Genomic DNA, 12,549 nt, shown 5'->3' with positions numbered 1-12,549 from the left:
AACCATCCCGTTGAACAATTCGTATTAATCCTCGATACTTGATGGTTTCAGCACACAGCCCCACCATCATATTTCATTTAATTCGGCTCTCTTATACACATGGTGAACACTTAGTACCACTCATGCGACCTAGCCGATTTGTCTCATAGCTGTCTTGTCTACATGGTGTCCTTCACTTGGAATCACGCATGCGACCTAGCTACAGTTATCTCTCACGTAGCTCTCTTGTCTACATGGGATACATCCCGTATCACACATGTCACCTAGCTACTATATAGTATCTCGTAGCCTTCTTGTACACATGATGTGCACTCGGCACCATACATGTGACCTAGCTACGCTCCCTCTATTTTATTCGATTTTTCCGAATGTTCAACCGGGATCTCTCTCTCTATTATTTATTTCCATTCTTCCAATAGTCGATTTATACTTCAACATCAGCTAATATATATAATAGGCTGAAATATAAAAATGTAAATGAAATTAATGTATTATTTACATACAAACTTACCTCGGTGCAAAATATGGGAATTTTGCAATTTAGTCCAAAACTTTCTCCTTCCCCCGTTCGGGGTCGATTCCACGCCTTTCTTGATCTATAACAACATATTTAGCTCATTTAACACTCGAACTATTTATTTTAATCTAAAAATCACATTATATAAAAGTTATATTTTTGCCCCCTAACTTTTACAAAATTACAATTTTGCCCCAAGGCTCAGAAATTTAATTTCAGCCCTTATTCTTATGTTTAATGACCTACTGATCATTTTTCTCTTCTATGGCAACATCAAATTCTCACTCTAACACATAGTTATGAACAATAGGTATTTTTATCGATTATGCCGTTTTGCTCGTTTTCGTTAAAAATCGCTTAGAAAAGATCGTTCTCCTAACTTCAAACATTCATATTCTACCATCAAACAACAAAATACATGCCTATCATTCATGGGTAAATTTTTAAACATAAACCCTAACTCGAACTAATGGTAGAAATAAGTAAACCGAGCTACAAGGATTTCAAAAATGTGAAGAACATTAAAAACGAGGCTTGAAATCACTTACTATGAAGCTTGAAAGTTGAATAAACCCTAGCTATGGAGGAGAGAAATTTTCGGTAGCAACTAATGAAGATGATAACCAATTTTGTGTTATTTTTCCCATTTTATTTCATTTAATATACAAATGACCAAAATGCCCTTACTACTAAAGTTTCAAAAAAATTCCCTCCATGTCCAACTTTTGTCCATAACTTAAGAATGGGTCAAATTGCTATTTAAGACCTCCTAGTTAATATCCCAAAGCAATTTCATACTAAAAACTTCTAAAACACGAGTTTTACAATTTATTCGATTTAGTCCCTAATCTCAACTTAAGCGCGAAATGCACAGAATTTCATCACGAAACTTTCACGAAATCATGAAATCATATCATAAACCCCAAAATAATTATAAAACAATTATTTCTATGTCGGATTTGTGGTCACGAAACCACTATTCTGATTAGGCCCTAATTCGGTTGTCACAATTCTCCCCCTTAAGAGATTTTCGTCCCCGAAAATCTTACCGGTAAAGAGGTTCGGGTACTGTTTCCTCATAGCTTCCTCGAGTTCCCACATAGCCTCTTCTATCACCTTGTCTGTGCCACAATACTTTCACTAAGGCTATACTTTTAGTTCTTAACTGTTTAATTTCTCGAGCCAAAATCTTTATTGGTTCCTCCTCATAGGTCATATCCGGTCGAATCTCAATTTCTGTTGGAGAAATCACATGTGAAGGATCAGAACGATAACGTCACAACATTGATACATGAAACACGTTATGAATTCTTTTTAACTCTGCCGGTAAGGCCAACCGATATGCCACTGGTCCAATCCTCTCAGTAATCTCGTACGGCCCAATAAAACGCGGACTCAACTTGCCTTTTTGGCCAAATCTCAGAATCTTTTTCCATGGTGACACCTTCAAGAACACTTTATCACCCACCTAAAATTCAATCTCTTTTCTTTTTAAATCTACATATGACTTTTGTCGATCTGAAGCAGCTTTCAAGCAATCTCGAATTACTTTTATTTTCTCTTCGGTTTCTTTAACTAGATCAACTCCGTGAATCTGTTTCTCACTAAGTTCAGTCCAATATAAAGGAGTCCGACACTTACGACCATACAAGGCTTCGTACAGTGCCATTTGTATACTTGACTGATAACTGTTATTGTAGGCAAATTCAATCAAATTCTAGGACACAACATCTAAGCATATCCTCGAGTACCTGGATTACTCTTCCCGACTGACCATCTGTTTGTGATGAAACGCGGTACTAAAGTTCAAATTTGTACCCAAAGCTTCTTGTAACTTTTTCCAAAATCTCGAGGTAAATCTCGGATCTCTATCTGATATTATAGACATAGGTACTCCGTGCAACCTCACAATTTTAGCAATATATAATTCGGCTAATTTATCAAGTGAGTAATCGATACGTACTGGTATAAAGTGGGCTGACTTTGTTAATCTATCAACCACTACCCAGACAACATCCTTCTTTTTAGGAGTTAAAGGCAAACCGGTTACAAAATCCATGGTAATCTTGTCCCATTTCCACTCGTGCACCATTACTGGTTGAAGTAATCTTGAAGGCACTTGATGTTCAACTTTTACTTGTTGATGATCAAACACTTGGTTACAAATTCGAAATGCCCTTTTCATACCGCCACCAATACAACTTCTTTAAATCATTATACATTTTTGTGCTACCAGGGTGAACTGATAAACAGGCACTATGCGCCTCATGTAATATTTTCTGAATCAATTCATCATTTTTCGGTACACATATCCTGTCTCGAAACATCAAACAGTCATCTGGTCCAACTCGAAAATCTGAGTCGTAACCTGATTCGCATTGAGTTCTCTTGGTTCGCAACTCACTATCGTTATTTTGAGATCACAAATCAACTGGAGAAATAACGGTTTAGCCCTCATCTCTGCTAAGATTGACCCATCATCAGACAATGCTAACCCCGTATTCATGGCTCTCAAAGTAAAAAGAAATTTCCTGCTCAAGGCGTCAGCAACTACATTTGCTTTTCCCGGATGATAATCAATCACTAGATCATAATCCTTTAATAATTCAAGCCATCTCCTTTGTCGCAGATTCAAATCCTTTTGATTCATCAAATACTTCAAACTTTTGTGATCAGTAAAAATTCGGCATTTTTCACCATACAAATAATGTCGCCAAATCTTCAAGGCAAAGACAATAGCGGCCAATTCCAAATCATGTGTAGGATAGTTCTTCTCATGCGGTTTTAACTGTCTCAAAGCATAAGCTACCACTTTACCCTATTGCATCAACACACATCCAAGGCCTGTCAATAATGCATCACTATAAATTACGAACTCCTTTCCTGGCTCGGTCAGTACTAAAATTGGTGCTTCACCAATCGTGCTTTCAACTTTTCAAAACTCTACTGACATTTATCAGTCCATTCAAACTTAACATTCTTTTGCAACAACTTAGTCATAGGAGAGGCAATCATCGAAAATCCCTCAACAAAACGTCTATAATATCCGGCTAAGCCTAAAAAGCTTCTAACCTCGGATACATTCTTTGGCGGTTTCCAATCAACTATCGCAGAAATCTTGCTTGGATCCACCCGAATACCATCACCTGAGACTATATGTCCCAAAAATCCGACTTCACAAAGCCAGAACTCACTTTTACTGAACTTAGCAAACAATTTCTTTTCTCTCAAGATCTGCAATATGGTTCTCAAGTGTTCGGCATGTTTAGACTCATCCCGAGAATAAATTAGAATGTCATCTATAAACACTACTACAAACTTATCCAAATATGGCCGAAAGATCCGATTCATTAAGTCCATAAATATAGCTGGAGCATTTGTTAAGCCGAAAGGCATCACAAGAAACTCATAATGTCCATACCTTGTCCTAAAGGTGGTTTTCGGCACATCCGACTCCTTAACTCTCAACTGGTAGTAACCAGACCTCAAATCGATCTTTGAAAACACTGTGGCCCCCTTTAACTGATCGAATAAATCATCAATCCTCGGCAATGGGTACTTGTTCTTTATAGTCACCTTATTAAGCTGACGGTAATCAATGCAAAGTCTCATTGAACCATCCTTCTTCTTCTGAACAATACAGAGCACCCAGGGAGAGAAACTCGGTCTCACAAATCCCTTGTGCATTAAATCCTCGCAATCGAGCCTTCAATTCTTTTAATTCATCAGAGCCATTCTATATGGAGCAATCGGGATCGGTGCAAGACTGCAACAAATCAATGGCAAACTCTATCTCTCGTTCGGAGGCAACCCAGCGCTTCCTCCGAAATACATCCGAAACTCACGGACTATCGATGATGATTCAAACTTCAGCTTGAGGCGACTCAAGATTCATTACATAAGCGAGATAAGCTTCACACCCTTTCCTCATGTATTTCTGTGCAGACATGTGCGAAATCACCATAGGCAATTTATTTGATTCATCTGTTTCAACCCACAGAATTTCTCTATTTTCACATTTCAACTCTAGTATTTTTTGTTTACAATCTACCTTGGCATCATACAATGTCAACCAATCCATTCCCAAGATAACGTCAAACTCATCAAATGGTAACAGCATCAAATTAGCCGGAAAACAGTGACCTTGAATCATTAATGGGCAATTCTTGCAAACCTTGTCAACTAGCACATATTGGCCTAAGGGGTTCGACACTTTAATCGTAAACTCAGTAAACTCAATAGGCAACTTTTATTAGATATTAAATTCATGCAAATATAGGAATGAGTGGACCGGGATCAATCAATGCAATAACAATAGTATTATAAAGAGAAATGTACCAAGAATGACATCGGAGATGATGCATCTTCTCGGCACGTATAGCATAAGCTCTAGCAGTGCTCTAGCTTCCGATCTTGCAGTTGAATCTTTCATCGCAGCTTTCTTCGCTAGTCCTACCTCCAAGATTTCTGGTCTACCTCTACTAGCGGTGGTATTCGCTTAGCACTCAAATCTTTCTTCTTTAACTTTCTCCTGACAGTCTCTAATAAAATGCTCGTGAGAGCCGCGCCTGAAACAAGCTCGCTCGGTTCCCCAACACTCACCATAATGTTGCCTGCCACATTGATGACACTCGGGCTTTCTAGGTCGCACATTACCCACACTTGCCACCGAAGTAGCTTGAGCTTTAGACCTCGAATATGCTCTACCACGATCTCTGTGTGAATCCCCAATTGAAATTGTCATTCGAGGGTTTGTCTCTTTGGACCTCTTTGATTGAGATTGAAATGGCTTGCTTATCAGCCTTTTTCTGGCATCTCGAGCCTCAATAGCAGCTTTTCTTCTTTCTTTGTTCAATTCTTCGGCTTTAAGAGCTCGATCAACCAATACTACAAATTCTTTCAACTCCAAAATTCCTACAAGCACTTTAATGTCCTCATTTAGCCCATCTTCAAACCTTCTACACATAATGGCCTCGGTGGACACACATTCCTGGGCATACTTGCTAAGTCTCACAAATTCGCATTCATACTCTGCCACAGACATCTTGCCCTACTTCAATTCAAGGAACTCCTTCCGTTTTTGATCAATAAATCACTGACTTATGTATCTCTTTCTAAATTCTTCCTGGAAGAAATCCCAAGTAACTCTTTCTTTTGGCACCACTGCTACCAAAGTCTTCCACCACTAGTAGGCCGAATCTCTCAAAAGTGATACAGCACACTTTAAGCACTCCTCAGGTGTACATGAGAGCTCATCAAATACACGGGTAGAATTTTCAAGCCAGAATTCTGCTTTCTCAGGATCATCATCGATCTTTGCTCTAAACTCTTCGGCCCCTTATTTTCGAATCTTGTCAACCGAGGCTTGTTCATTCTTACCAAATCTATGCCTTGAGCACTCACAGAATCGTCCCGAGGTATAGGAGGGGTGGAGGAGGTTGAGCATTTGGATTTGCTCGAATAAATTCAGATACTAATTGTTCATCATTTGGAGAAAGGCATCCGAGCCTCATCTCCCTGCCTCAATGTCTCGTGTCTACTTTCCACAGTAGCGGTCCCTTGTGCGGAGACAGCGCATTACTAGCAAAGATCATCACCATAGTTCCTTCAGATCCATTACTATATTAAAACAAAACACTATTTAGAATAATCAAGAGTCACCACACTATCACAATATTTTTATGGCATGTATAACTAGACTTTTACACACACTTTATTAGTCCGAGAACCGACTAAACCATAGCGCTGATACCACTAAATGTAACACCCCTTACCTGTATCCGTCGCCAGAATAGGGTACGAGGTATTAACAAATTATAGTATATACTATTAAATAAAATCCAACAAAAATATGGCGTGCAATTTGATCATGGATCATTATAACATATGCCATTAACAATACAAACCAACTTCAAAGGCTTCGTACAAAATGATTAGTTTGATACTATAAGTAGAAATTTGAACCTAGACAATTATGACACGTAACAAAATAACTAAGTCTGCTATACATGGCATATTTCAAAATGTTGAGTTCAGATACCAAGAGTATTGATAGTGCGGACGGATCTTCTACGATCTCTGACTCCTGTGCTAGCTGGATGACACTATAAGACAAAGGAGAGAAAAGAAAGTAAGCTTATAGCTTAGTAAGTAAGTATATAAATAACAAATAAGGAATCTAAAGTATATAAATAACAAATAAGGAATCTAATATATTTACAACATAACTCAATTATATCATATTTTTAATTTTACTGTTTACGTCAATTTGATCAAGCTGTCCCTCCTGCATCATGATCACTAAATAAATCATAACTCGAATTACGAAACTAAAAATTCAAATCCGTAAAATTTCCTGAATCTAGACTCGAAAAATTCTTACTAATTTTTTCTAGAATTTTTGGTTCAGCCAATTAGTACAGCTTTATTAGTTAAAGTTTCCTCTGTTACAGCTCAACCGATCTAACCTCTGTTCACTCTGAACTGAATTTCTCTCAGTACACAATTCAAATAACCATGAAACCTGTTTCATTTAAAACTATACTCAATAAGGAATTTAGGAATAAAAACTATATTTCCTAATTTGTCTTGTACAATTTTTAATGATTTTTCAAAGTTGGAACAGGGGATCACATAGTCATCCTGAGCAAGTCACACACAATTGCAAAAATATCTCAAAATATAGAATTCCTTTGCTTGCTCTGTTTCTTTTATATGAAAATAGACTCATTAAGTTTTAATTTCACATCTCATTAAACCTCTAATTAAATTCCTTCTATTTTTGGTGAATTTTCAAAATCACGCCACTTCTATGATCCAAAACAGCTTTTAATGCTAATTTCACTATTTCACACATTCTTTATACTAACCTCATTTTAACTTACATATATATATACCACAAATCATTTTCACCACATTTCATACATCACAATTGTAGGTCCATGACTACAATGTCACCACAAAACCATCCTGTTGAACAATTCGGATTAATCCTCGATACTTGATGGTTTCAAAGACACACCCCACCATCATATTACATTTAATTCGGCTCTCTTGTACACATGGTGAACACTTAGTACCACTCATGCGACCTAGCCGATTTGTCTCATAGCTCTCTTGTCTACATGGTGTCCTTCACTTGGAATCACGCATGCGACCTAGCTACATTTATCTCTCACGTAGCTCTCTTGTCTACATGGGATACATCCCGTATCACACATGTGACTTAGCTACTATATAGTATCTCGTAGCCTTCTTGTACACATGATGTGCACTCGGCACCATACATGTGACCTAGCTACGCTCCCTCTATTTTATTCAATTTTTTCGAATGTTCAACCAGGATCTCTCTCTCTATTACTTATTTCCATTCTTCCAATAGTCGATTTATACTTCAACATCAGCTAATATATATATATATATATATATATATATAATAGGTGAAAATATAAAAATGTAAATAAAATTAATGTATTATTTACATACAACGTATTCTCGGTGCAAAATATGGGAATTTTGCAATTTAGTCCAAAACTTTCTCTTTCCCCCGTTTGAGGTTGATTCCACGCCTTTCTTGATCTATAACAACATATTTAGCTCATTTAACACTCGAACTATTTATTTTAATCCAAAAATCACATTATACAAAAATTACATTTTTGCCCCCTAACTTTTACAAAATTAGGATTTTGCCCCAAGGCTCGAAATTTAATTTCAGCCCTTATTCTTATGGTTAATGACCTATTGATCATTTTTCTCTTCTATGGCAACATCAAATTCTCACTCTAACACATAGTTATGAACAATAGGTATTTTTATCGATTATGTCGTTTTGCTCGTTTTCGTTAAAAATCGCTTAGAAAAGATCATTCTCCAACTTCAAACATTCATATTCTACCAACAAACAAAAAAATACATGCCTATCATTCATGGGTAAAATTTTAAACATAAACCCTAACTCGAACTAATGGTAGAAATAAGTAAACCGAGCTACGAGGATTTCAAAAATGTGAAGAACATTAAAAACGGGGCTTGAAATCACTTACTATGAAGCTTGAAAGTTGAAGAAACCCTAGCTATAGAGGAGAGAAATTTTCGGCAGCAACTAATGAAGATGATAACCAATTTTGTGTTATTTTTCCCATTTTATTTCATTTAATATACAAATGACCAAAATGCCCTTACTACTAAAGTTTCAAAAAAATTCCCTCCATGTCCAACTTTTGTCCATAACTTAAGAATGGGTCAAATTGCTATTTAAGACCTCCTAGTTAATATCCCAAAGCAATTTCATACTAAAAACTTCTAAAACACGAGTTTTACAATTTATTCGATTTAGTCCCTAATCTCAACTTAAGCGCGAAATGCACAGAATTTCATCACAAAACTTTCACGAAATCATGAAATCATATCATAAACCCCAAAATAATTATAAAACAATTATTTCTATCTCAGATTTGTGGTCACGAAACCACTATTCCGATTAGGCCCTATTTCGGGTTGTCACATCTTCACAGGTTCACCCAGTAATGCAGTGTGAAGCAAGTGGAGGTGGAACAAGCCATTCGGAATACCAAACTTATGGCCATAACATGGATAACGAGTAGTTAAATTACATGGGTAATAATTCTTGATCTCAAAACAATCCATATAGTAACACTTACAATGGAGGTTGGAGGCACCACCCAAATTTCCCATAGGGAGGCCAAGGAAATTAGAAACCACCTCCAGGCTACCAACAACCACCCTACCAACAGAAAAAGAAGCCGAACCTTGAAGAGATGCTCTCAAAGTTTATATCGATGGCAGAAACCCTTTTTCAGAACACTAAAACAGCACTTAAAAATCAACAAGCGTCAATCCAAGGGCTCGAAACTCAAATAGGCCAGCTTTCTAAACTAATCTCCGAACAACCACAAGGTAGCTTGCCAAGTAATACTGAACCCAACCCAAGGGAACAACTTAACGCAATTAATATTCAAGATGACGAAGGAGTCGTTGAGCCTGAACCAAAACCGAGGTAAGAAACTGTGGTAAGCAAAGGTTAAGGTGAGGAAAGTCATAATAAAAACAAATCAGTGAATGTCGAATATAAACCTCGTGTGCCATACCCTAACACAACAAGGAAAGATCACTCAGATGAACAATTTGGTAAATTCTTTATACACTTAAAAAAATTACTCATTAACTTACCATTTATTGAAGCTCTATCACAGATGCCAAATGCAATGAAATTTTTAAAGGAGCTTTTAGCAAATAAGCAGAAGTTGGACGAGGCATCGTATGTGGAGCTAAACGTAGTGTGTTCAGCTATTCTGCAAAATAAGCTACCGAACACATTAAAATATCTAGGGAGTTTTACAATTCCTTTATTAATTGGTAGTTTAGATGTTAATAATGCATTAGCTGATTTAGGGGCTAGTATTAACGTCATGCCCTACAAAATGTTCAAACAATTAGGTCTTGGGAAACCCAAACAGACTAGGATGAGCATTCAATTAGCAGATAAAACTATAAGATTTCCTAGGGGTATTATTGAAGATGTGCTAGTTAAAATCGATAAATTTATATTTCCCATGGACTTTATTGTTTTATATATAGAAGAGGATAGCAACACTCCTTTAATTCTAGGAAGACCTTTTTTAGCAACTACTAAAACGATCATTGATGTTGGCACAGGTTAACTCACACTCCGTGTGGGAGACGAAACAATCACCCTTCAAGCTTGCAATTCTGGCAACACATCAGAAATTGAAGGTGATCATTTAACCCATTCTACTCAAACTGACAATATGGTACAACCTACTTTGCAGGAAATGAGTCTGAAGGAAGCACATGAGTCATTCTCAAGCAATAGTAGAGGACCTACTCATGAAGAATGAAAGCTATAAATAGAGGAGCTAGATGAATGGCGAACCTATAAACCGAGAACACACGATAAACCAAAACTAGGCCAAAACGAGCTCGATACCTCTCCAAATCAACTTAAGGTTGGAGATAAAGTCTAACTAGATGCTGCAGATCCTCACATTGTCACTGCCAGATCAAATGAAGAAATCCCTCTTACGGTACTTAGTATTTTTCCATTCGGTACTGTTGAGGTAAGTTACCCCAAGTTTGGCACTTTTAAGGTAAACAACACCCATTTAAAACCTTATTTTGATAAGATTGATAGCAGGAATAAGGAGTATAAACTCGTCGAACCACCATAACCATTCAACGGAGAGGTAAGTTGAGCTTAGACTATAAATAAGCACTTCTCGGGAGGCAACCCGAGCACCAACTGTATTAACTTCTTTAAAATTTAGTCTTCAACGCCTAACTTACTAATGGAGCTCTTGAATACAAGTATTCCACAGAGACACAGCCAAGCACACGGGTGTGCTTGGGGCTGTGTGAAAATAGGGCAATGATTTTCCCAAACACGGGCTATAATAAAATGCCACGGCCATACGACATGGCCGTGGTCGAGCCTGCCAAAATAACACTGGTGTGTAACATGCCCGTGTGGAAGAACCCTGGGTGAACCTGTTAAAACAGCACGAGCGGGCGACACGCCCGTGTCTAGCACCCGTGGTCGAACCTGTTAGATTGACATGTCTATGGGTCTACATACACGGGCGTGGGAGAAGTGAACAACGCCAGACGTGGCCGTGCAATACGTTCGTGTGCGCCTATACGCCCAAGGAACACGGGCATGTACTAAATGTCAGACGCGCCCAAATTCAAAATTCGCGAATTACACGGGCTGAAATTGGGGAACACGGGCATGTTACCTGGCTGTGTGCCCCAAATTCTATAAATAGGCTGCACTATTCATTGTCTTCTTCACCCAAAAACCCTAACCCTAGCTGCTGCAAGTCCACACACCCTCCTTGCCACGCCCGTGCGCCGCCTCCAACTCCATTTTTGACGCGCATTCTCCTCTTTCTAGCATTTGTTCACTCTTTTCTCATTTATTCGTACTGATTACTAAGGCTATTTATCATAATAATATGAAATTTTTCATTTTCCTTTCTTATTTTTATCATACAAATTTTTATCTAGAATAGTTATTATCTTTCTCATGTTAAAATTCTCACTTATTATGTGATTTCTCTACTCTATTTGACTAGTTTACGTAAATATTCATGATTTCTCATGCCTTTTGTGTTTGACATTTTTGTTCATCCATATAATATTCTTTGCAAAATTAATATTATTATTTTTTAGTTATTCATGCTACTATTATGTAATGCCATAAAAGTATGGATTAATTTAATTAAAATTGTTAAGTGTTGATAGTTGTGGCTAAAATTATGATTTTTCTTTAAAATTTGTATTCGTTTTACTTTGGCCACTCATCAAGATGACTTGATGATTCTATTTGCAGGTACCATGTCATTTTCAGGTGGTAAAAGGGCCACTGTCCCTGCTTCAAAGAAAAGGAAGGGAGCGTCATCTTCCTCGGGTCCTACCGCAGAAGTTCGTCACCCTTTCCTGAGGTTCCCCATCGAGCCCTAAGAAGAAATATTCCAAATACTCCGGGCCTGACCTTTAACTGCAGGCCGCTACATCGATTGGGTTGCAATAGAACAAGTTTAGTTGGCTGAAGCGATGCGGACCTTCCTAACCACCAACCCTTAGGAGCTTTTCTTTGGGATCATCGAGTCGACGTATTTCGAGCTTACGATGGAAATATGCTCCACATTTCATCTTCAGACCGTGATGACAAACTACGATGACCCCGACACGGTCCAATTTCACCTAGGCGGATTAGTCTGCCAGCTCAACGTCCCAGAATTCGGTACAGCGTTGGGTTTTTATACAGAGGAATTCAAGGAGGAGAATGACTTACATGCTCTCAGCCGCCATATCCATCGTTCTCCTTCACGGTGCTGGGACGCACTAGTACCAAGTGGGGCCACCTAAAATCCTAGCCGCTCCAAGGCATCAGCTCTCCCTCCATCTCTAAGGTACCTACACGCCATTTTGGCTCACACGATTACAGGAAGACGAGAGAGCACTGGCGTCGTTAACACTCACTACGCCTA

This window comes from Gossypium arboreum, chromosome 3 (assembly GCF_025698485.1).
Source record: "Gossypium arboreum isolate Shixiya-1 chromosome 3, ASM2569848v2, whole genome shotgun sequence".
Taxonomy (NCBI): domain Eukaryota; kingdom Viridiplantae; phylum Streptophyta; class Magnoliopsida; order Malvales; family Malvaceae; genus Gossypium; species Gossypium arboreum.
This window is presented reverse-complemented; position numbering follows the sequence as displayed.